This window comes from Aotus nancymaae, unplaced genomic scaffold (assembly GCF_030222135.1).
Source record: "Aotus nancymaae isolate 86718 unplaced genomic scaffold, 86718_ANA_hifiasm-v0.15.2.pri h1tg000089l, whole genome shotgun sequence".
NCBI lineage: Eukaryota > Metazoa > Chordata > Mammalia > Primates > Aotidae > Aotus > Aotus nancymaae.
In genome coordinates this window covers 226,241-234,662 of record NW_026988504.1, presented here as the reverse complement: position 1 = coordinate 234,662, position 8,422 = coordinate 226,241, and positions in this window count along the sequence as shown.

The following is an 8,422-nucleotide window of genomic DNA, read 5'->3' as shown; positions in this document are numbered from 1 at the left end:
AGGCTCGGACCCTTGGCCCTTTGTCACTGCTGTCACCGTCCAGGCCGGCCTTCCCTGAAGAGCCCGGGTGGCAGGCAGCGCGTGGGGCCCCCGCACAGATGCAGCTTCCGCCCAGGCAGGCCCCACAGTCCGGGGTTTTGCCCCAGGCCCGACCCAGCCATCCTCTCAAGTCCCCACCCTGGAAGGACGCTCCAAAATGCCACCCCTGCCGTTACCTCCTGCAGGTGGGTTTCAGGATATTCTGACATCGTTCTCTGTGTTCACCACATTTTATGTTGTGAAAGTGAATTCATTTATTTATGTTATTTATTCATTTATTCTGAAATGAAGTTTTGTTCTTGTCGCCCAGGCTGGAGTGCAATGGTGTCATCTCTGCTCACCGCAACCTGCGCCTCCCGGGTTCAAGCAAATCCCCTGCCTCAGCCTCCGGAGTAGCTGGGACTACAGGCGTGAAAAGGGTCCGTTTGGTCCTGTTGGGAATGAGCGATTTAGGTTAAGTCAGGTCAGCTTAGATTCCGAAAGACTCGGCAGGTTAGCCCAGGACCGAGGCATTTGGGTGACATGAACGCTTCCTGGCCCGGAGAGCCATGGGCTGTGGAGGGAGAAACCCAGTCATCTTCGCTTTCTGAAGTTCAGGACTTCCGGCTTGGACATTTTGGAAGTGACGGAAACACAGGAGGTTTTGCTGAGGAGATGAAGCCTGAGCCTCCACGGGGAGTGAGAACGACCAAGAACACCCCCGAATCCCACCTGCAGGGGCGACGATCCGGGTGTCCTCCCAGGGTGGCGCCCGTGGGGCTGGTCGGGGTGGAAGTCGCCTCTGCACGTGGGGACAGCGGAAACTGGCACCTTCCCGCAGTGACCCGAGAGGGAGGGCGGGTGGCCGCCCCGCCAGAGTCCCCTCCAGACTTAGAGGCGGCGTCTCCCTCCCTTCGCCTTTTCAGATGAACATCCTCGAGGTTCACCCAAATCATGATTTTCCAGGAAACGGTTGAGGCCGCTTATCCTTTGTGGAAATCACCTGTGCACACGTAGAGAGAATTGCGGGGTGCGGGGGCGGGACGAAATGAAACCCAGAGAGCCTGGCAGGTCCCCAATTGCCTGACCCCTGAACTCCTGGGGGTGCCCGGGAGGGGTGCCATCATCAGCCCCGTGACGAGGGTGACGGGGTCAGGTGCCTACGCCCACAGGCAGGGTTCGGTGCCCACCACACCAGGCCGTTGAAGCAGCCCCATGGTGGCCAGCGCTGGGTGTGGGGTCCTACCCCATCCTCTCTGAGAGCCAAGCAGGGCCAGGCAGGGGCTGGCAGGAGCTGACTGTTCTCAACCAGGCCCTTTCTCAGAAGGTGCTGGAAACTGTGTCCTTCCCCAAAAGTTAACATAAGTGCTGGAGCCCTGGGGCACCGACGGACAGTGAGCTGGGGCTGGGATAAGGGCCAGCCCTTCCCCAACCTGCTGGCTCTCCTACAGGCTCCCACACGCCCCCACGTGCCTGCCGTGACGCCCGTCTGTCCAGCGGCTTCTCACCCCTCTTCTGAGCCAGGGAAGGAGGGGTCGGGGCTGTAGTCGCCCCTGTAGCTGTTGGGCTATGCTCAGAAGCTGCCACGAGGGTCTGCCCTGAGGTGGATGGGCCCGTGCGCTGTGAGCCACAGGACCGAGAAACAGACACCAGCGCTGAGGTGAGCCACGCAGGATGCCTCCCGGGTGGACAGCTCCAGCCCCGGTCGCCAGGACCTCCCTTCCGGTCACCCCGGCTGCACGACACCCTTTGCAGGTGCACAGGCTTCCAGAGCCCCCTCGTCTGCAGGGCTGGGAGCGGGCATGCTGGGCACAAAGGTGGCACAGGCCAGGATTGCCCCACTGGGGAGGCTTCCAGGGGACAGGGTGCAAGGAGTGGGCGGGAGGGGGACGGCTCCCCTCCAACGAAGCCCAGCCGGCCGGTACGGCCCTGACCTCCACTTTGAGCATGTCGGTTTGGCCTTTGGCGTCTCAGGCTCCCTGCTGAGCTACGACGATGACCCCCTCACTGGGGGACTGAGACATGAAAGGATCAGGAGGGGACCACGGGGTGGGCAGGGCTGGGAGGCGGCCAGGCAGGCTGGGGACATTCAGATGCTGGTCACTCAGGGAGCTGGCAGCCTCTCTGCCTGCCCCTCACTGGACTTGAAAGCAGCGAGAACAGATGATGTCCAAAGACGCCCACAAAAGCGCTTCCTGTTGACATCAGCACACTCTTAGGTCTTTCTCCTCCGCGCCCTCCAAGGCCGGCACTCCCCGGGCGACCACTGGACTACAGAAAATAAAGCCATGCCACCCAGCCCCCGCTCTGCCACTCATCATTTTCCTGTTGGCTTTCAGTGGACTCAGCCACGGTTTGTTTTGTGAAATTGAGTTTGAAATCCAGATTCTGTCCTGCAGGCACTGGCACCGGGGTCACACTGGAGACCAGAGCGCTGAGGATTTTCTGCTGGAAATTAGAGTCAAAATGGAACCACTGTGGGCCAAATCTCAATCAGAGCTCTACACACGTGTGCACATACTTTTACAATACACACTCGAGCACACACACATGTGCACATACATGCACACTGGAGCACACACATACATGCACACATATACACACATGCACACACATGCACACACGTGCACACACAATACACACTCGAGCACACACACATGCACACATGTGCATACACTTTTACAATACACACTCGAGCACACACATATATGCACACACATATATGCACACACAATGCACACTCGAGCACACATGTGCACACATTCACAATGCACACTCGGGCACACACATACATGCACACACGTGCACACACAATGCACACTCGGGCACACACATACATGCACACACATGCACATGTGCACACAGGCTTGCACACATACACATGTGCACACACTTTCTAAATGCATACTCAAGCATGCATGTACACACATGCACACATACACATGTGCACACACAATGCACATTTGAGCATGCACACATATACACACGCACACACATATGCACATGCGGACGCACAATGCACACTCGAGCATGCCTGGGCATACACACACATGCGCGCACACACAGTGCACACCCAGTAATGCACATATGCACACGCACACACAATGCACACGAGCATGCATGCACATACACACACATGCACACATATGTGCACACACAAAACCCAGGGAAACCAGGGAGCTGGACCTTTGACCAACCCTTGGCTAGCGCCAGGAGGTCAAATGGGAAATCTCTCTTAGCTAGAGCCAGAACAGTAGGCTTTTTTTCAAAGCATATTCACTTTTGTGGTTAAAAAGTGCATTTTAAAATATTTTAATTAACTCTCTAGACTCAAACAGTCGTCTTCTGCACCTTGTTTTCTCTATGACACGTGGAAGGCCGGCCGGCAGGCGGCTGCTCAGGGTCAGGAGGGCTGGGCTGGAAGGCACCGCCCCCAGCCGTGTTCCAGACAGGACGGCAGACCCGAGGACCCCACGCCCTTCATGCTCCCGGGCACAGAACAGAACCAATGGGCGCGAGGAAGGGGCAGATCCTAGCGGCTGCAGCCACTGCGTGTGGGGACAGGGACAGGGCTGCTGAGGTCAAGGCAGGGGGTGGAGAGGCAGGAGAGGGAGCTCCGTGCTCCAAATCACACTGGAAGCTGGGGCCTCCCTCCCTCTGAGCTGTGGGGGTGGCACCGTGAAGTGGCTCTCAGATGGGGAGCTGGAGGGCTGATCGCCACCCGGCAACGCGCATTTAACGGTGGGCGCGCCTCAAGCCACCGCGGGGTGCAGACCTCCTCGCTGCGCCCATCCTGGGCTCCCAGTGCTCCCAGGCGCATCTTCTTGTCAGTGATGCCCTGGCCTGGCCCCAGGAGGTGGTTTTCTGGGTAAACTGTGCCCCCCCCATCATTCATAATCTCTCTGTCTCCTTCCCTCTCTTCTTCCCTCCATCTTTCCTCCTTCCTTTCTTATTTTCTTCCCTTTTAAATAATTTGTTTTTTCTTCATAATAGCAATACTTAGTCACTGTAGGAAAATTGCAGGCGTCACCCACAATTCCACTGCGGAGCTGAGGGGGGACTTGCCTGTCACTGTCACTGCGCTGCACATGGAAACGTGACGTGGCCTCGTCGCTTTGCTCTCTCACTGGAGTCCCCTGTGAGCCTGGTGACCACAGCCTCCTGACCCCAAGCTTCTCCAGGTGGGGTTGGGTTGCCCCGAGCCTCCTGTCCCTACTCCTGCCGGGTTGGGTCCCCTCGAGTCCCCGCAAAGTGCACAGTGCCAGCTGCTCCTCCTCCTCACCCTTGCTTCAACAGTTGCATGTAAGTCACCTCTTCCAGGCAGCCCTACAGGAGTGCACCCCACCAACACTGACCGAGCCCCCCAGACAGTGTCGAGAGACAGACTGCCGGCTAGGATCTGGGGTGGGGCCCCTGCCTCTGTGGGTCCTGTCTGGCTCTGGCTCAGGCTGACAAAGACGAGCCTCTCTGGGGGGCTGGTGCGATGCAGGGCAGGGCGGGGTACGGGGGCCAGAGGGTGTAGGGCGAGACCGAGGGGCTCCATCATCTTTCATGAGCCTGAACCGGGGCCCAGGACGCACAGTCCACCATCCGGGGTCTGGATAGCGGGTCCCTCTGGGCCGTCTCCCTTCCGCAAGCTTCAGCAGAGGCACAGCACTGGCTCTGGGGCTGCAGGGACCTCCTGGCACCATGGGGAGAGCAGAGTGGAGCCTGGCACGGGCCCCGTCACCTCCCAGGAGGACACCTGGTGTCCTCAGGTCCTTGCTGGGGCAGCTGGCGCCAAGGCTGGGCTCATACGTTGCAGAGGGCAGGGTTTGGGGGGCTCAGCACCTGCCATGTGGACGGGAAGTTTCCCTCCACGCCTGAGGAGGACGCCCCCCAGCTGGCCTTGCTCCTGCCTGCCTGGAGGGGTTTCCGGAGGGATCGTTCCCTCTGTTGGGTCCAGGCAGGCAAGGCTGGAGGAAGAGCGAGAGCCAGCATCCCGGGATCATCCTGCTCACCCCGGCTCAGTGTTCCAGGACCACGCCCAGGCCCTGCCCACCCCAGCCTTCACTTTCTGGCCCCACCCCACCCCTCCCCACCCCGCTGGGCCCCTCACTGCCAGACACTGCGGGGTCCAGGTCTCTCTCCACAGTCTGCCAAGCCCGTGCGATCCAGCCCCCAGACGCTCACCGCACGCCAGCCCCATCGACACCCTTCCCGAACCCTGCAGCCTGGGGACACAGTGGGGCATCTCAGACATGGGCGACTGGGGGGACAGATCACCTGACCCGGCAGTGTGCCTGCCACTGTCCACCGAGCTGGGCACCGCGGCCTCTCCTCGTTCTGGGAGGGGCCGTCCATCCAGATGGCGGTCGAGGCCTTCTCCACTACCACAGCGTGGGCAGAAAGGGAGAACACTCCAGAGGGCTGCGCTGAGCCCCCCACATCCCCACACCCACCCACACTGCACAGCCAGGGCTCTCAGCGCCTGCAGTGAGGGCAGCTCTGGGCTGCCCTGCCTCTCTTCAGGGGCAGGACAGCTGGGCTAATTACCTGCAGGAGAGGGTCCCACCCAACAGGCTTCTGGTGACGGTGTCTCCACCGCCCCCGCTTACCTGGGCTGAGTCACCCGGGCACAGCGTGGATGTGGGGAGGGCCTGTCCCTGGGGCTCTCAGTGGGGACTTGCCCTGTGGACTGGAGGAGGAGGCTGAGCCCTGCCTGGCTGGGCAGGTCCCAGGTGGTGACTGCGTCGTCCACCGTCCTGTCCTCCCCCCTCCTAAGCCACCACCCAGGTGAGATGCCCCAGCATCTGGATGTCCGCCCTCCCCAGGACACCCAGCCCGGTGGGGTGTGGGAGGAGAGAGCGCCATCCGCCCTCAGCTTCCTGCGGCGTGGCCACTCCAGCCAATGTGACCCTGGGCGGTCCTTGGTTCCTGGCTTGACAGATGTTGACAAGGCCTTGCCTCCTGCAGGAGTGGTGCCAGAGGCAGAGGGCACGGCCCCTCGCCCGCCCCCACACAGCTCCGACTGGCAGGCCCCACTGGGGTCTGGGATTTGCCTTCCTGAGCATGAAACCAAAGGCCACTGAAGCAGAGAAAAGCAAGCTCTTCCTTTCAGTTACAGACTTGCAGGGAAGAAAGAGCCCCGACTGTTGAGACGTGCCGACCGATCTGAGCTCACCGGGAGCCCTGCGCTGCGGAGCCCCACTCTCCGTTTACTCGAGGGTGGCCGAGGTGGCCCTAGGAGAAGTGCCTTCCAGAATTCAGACGCCGGAGGGGCGGACTGCCAGGAGGGCCGCTGTGTGGGGCTCTGGTCTCTGGTGCCAACCAGTGAGCCCTGGGAGGGACCACCCCGTGCCCCGTCCAGCTTGTCAGAGGGGGCCCAGCCTGGTCAGGAGTGGACAGGTGTGGGGCCCTTGGGGAACAAGGCAGCGTGCATTTGCTCTATGGAGGGGCACTGTCTCCACACGGCTCGCCAGGTGTGCCAACGCCGCCGTCCTTGCTGATGGGTGGCTCCAGCTCCCACGATCAGGGCCAAAGGGTCTAACCTCTGCAACTCCCAAATGGCTCAGTGAAAATGTGTGTGCACAGAACAGAGAGGCCGCCCTCGGCAGGAGCAGGAGCACGTGTGGGTGCCCTGCACGCTGCACCTTCAACGTGGTTTTTGTGTTTTGTTTCTGTTTTTTTTAAGACAGTTTCACTCTTGTTGCCCAGGCTGGAGTGCAGTGGTGAGATCTTGGCTTGCTGCAACCTCTGCTTCCTGGGTTCAAGCGGTTCTCCTGCCTCAGCCTCCCGAGTAGCTGGGATTACAGGTGTGCACCACCACGCCCGGCTAATTTTGTGTTTTTAGTAGAGACGGGGTTTCACCATGTTGGTCAGGCTGGTCTCAAACTACACACCTCAGGTGATCCGCCCTCCTTGGCTTCCCAAAGTGCTGAGATTACAGGCGTGAGCCACCGCACCCGGCCCGCCCTCAACGTTTTTGAGGTTCAGACTTTAGGTAGTCAGCATGTAGGACACTCCCTCTCCCCGAGGCAGTGAGGACGCCAATTCCTTCTCTGCCGTGAGTGGCTTCCAGAGTGAGTGGGCTGGAGCCCTCAGCTGACGTCCTTGGTGACCGCGGACCTGTTGTGTGTGGCCGGCCAGACCCTAGCACTTGGTCACTGGGCTCACAGTCCTGCTTCTGAGCATATCTGACTGGCCGTGTCCAGGGTCCACTCAGAAATCCACCTTGCACTGCAGACGGCCCCTCCTGACACCCCTCTGTGGTGGCCGGGGACCCCTCCTCCCTGTGTGGGCTCAGTGCCTGAGATGGCAGAGTCACTACAGCTCACCACCCGGGTTGGTCCCTGGAGGGGCAGAGGGTGAGATACTGCTGCAAACAGCGGCCAGGACAGTGTGAGGTCAGCGCACCACGTGCTGCCTCTCGCTGCTGGGCCGGCGGCCGGAGGCCTCTCTCCCCTGGCCAACCTGGGTGGGCGGCACCCAGGGCCACACGGCCGGCCAGATCGGCCTGGACAACTCTCCCCCTCCCACTCTTCTCTGACACACAGACAGCAAGACAGGGCAGCAAATTAGGTTAAGGAGGGGTTTGGGGAAGAATTATACACCGCGGGTTGGCAGGTGGAGGCTGGCCGGTATCCAAGGCTGTTCCGTGTGCTAATTACACGTTGCCGGTTTGCTACAAGCAGAGGCTCTCCACCTATCATTCAACCTCGATTACGGTAATTACGTCCCCTGAGAAGGCCGACAATGGCCTGGGAGGGGAGGTGCCCGCTGAGCAGGCCCCTGGGGTGACTGTTCTCACACGAATGGCAGTGACTGGCTGTTCTTAAGTACTTGTCAAATGCTTAAAGAGAACATTTCCTGGACGAGTTTGGGGAAAAGTTGTAATGTTCTCCTGGAGTCCAGCTTCTCCGGGAGGAACTCTTCTCAAGCGGAGGATTCAGGAGACTGGTCGTCGTCTGCAGCACGTCGGTGGTCAACAGACTTCTAAAACCTCAGGACCGGGCAGAAAATAAAAGTGCTAACAGTCCACTGGGCTGTGCCAGTGGCTCAAAGAGCTCTCAGCTGTGGCGAGGATGGTGGGAGGGGGTTCCCCCCACAGCCCCATGTGACCCCAAGCCCCAATGATAGCCCGGTGGTGCCTTTGAATGAAGGCCCTCAGCTACTCAGCTCCCTCCTGGAGATGTGGCATTGAATCCTGACATCACAAGCTCTCCAACACCCTGAGAATCAGGAACAGGCCCACTTTGCAGGTAACTGAGGCTCAGAAACAGACTCCAGCCCCACCGCGTGTGTGACCCAGAGCCAGGGGGCTGATATCCGAGCCACGTCCGTCCACCACCCCTCAGGGCCTGTGGGCACCTACATTTGGAAAGGCTGAGAAAGGGGTCCAGTCCCACAGCCCCCACCTGCGTCA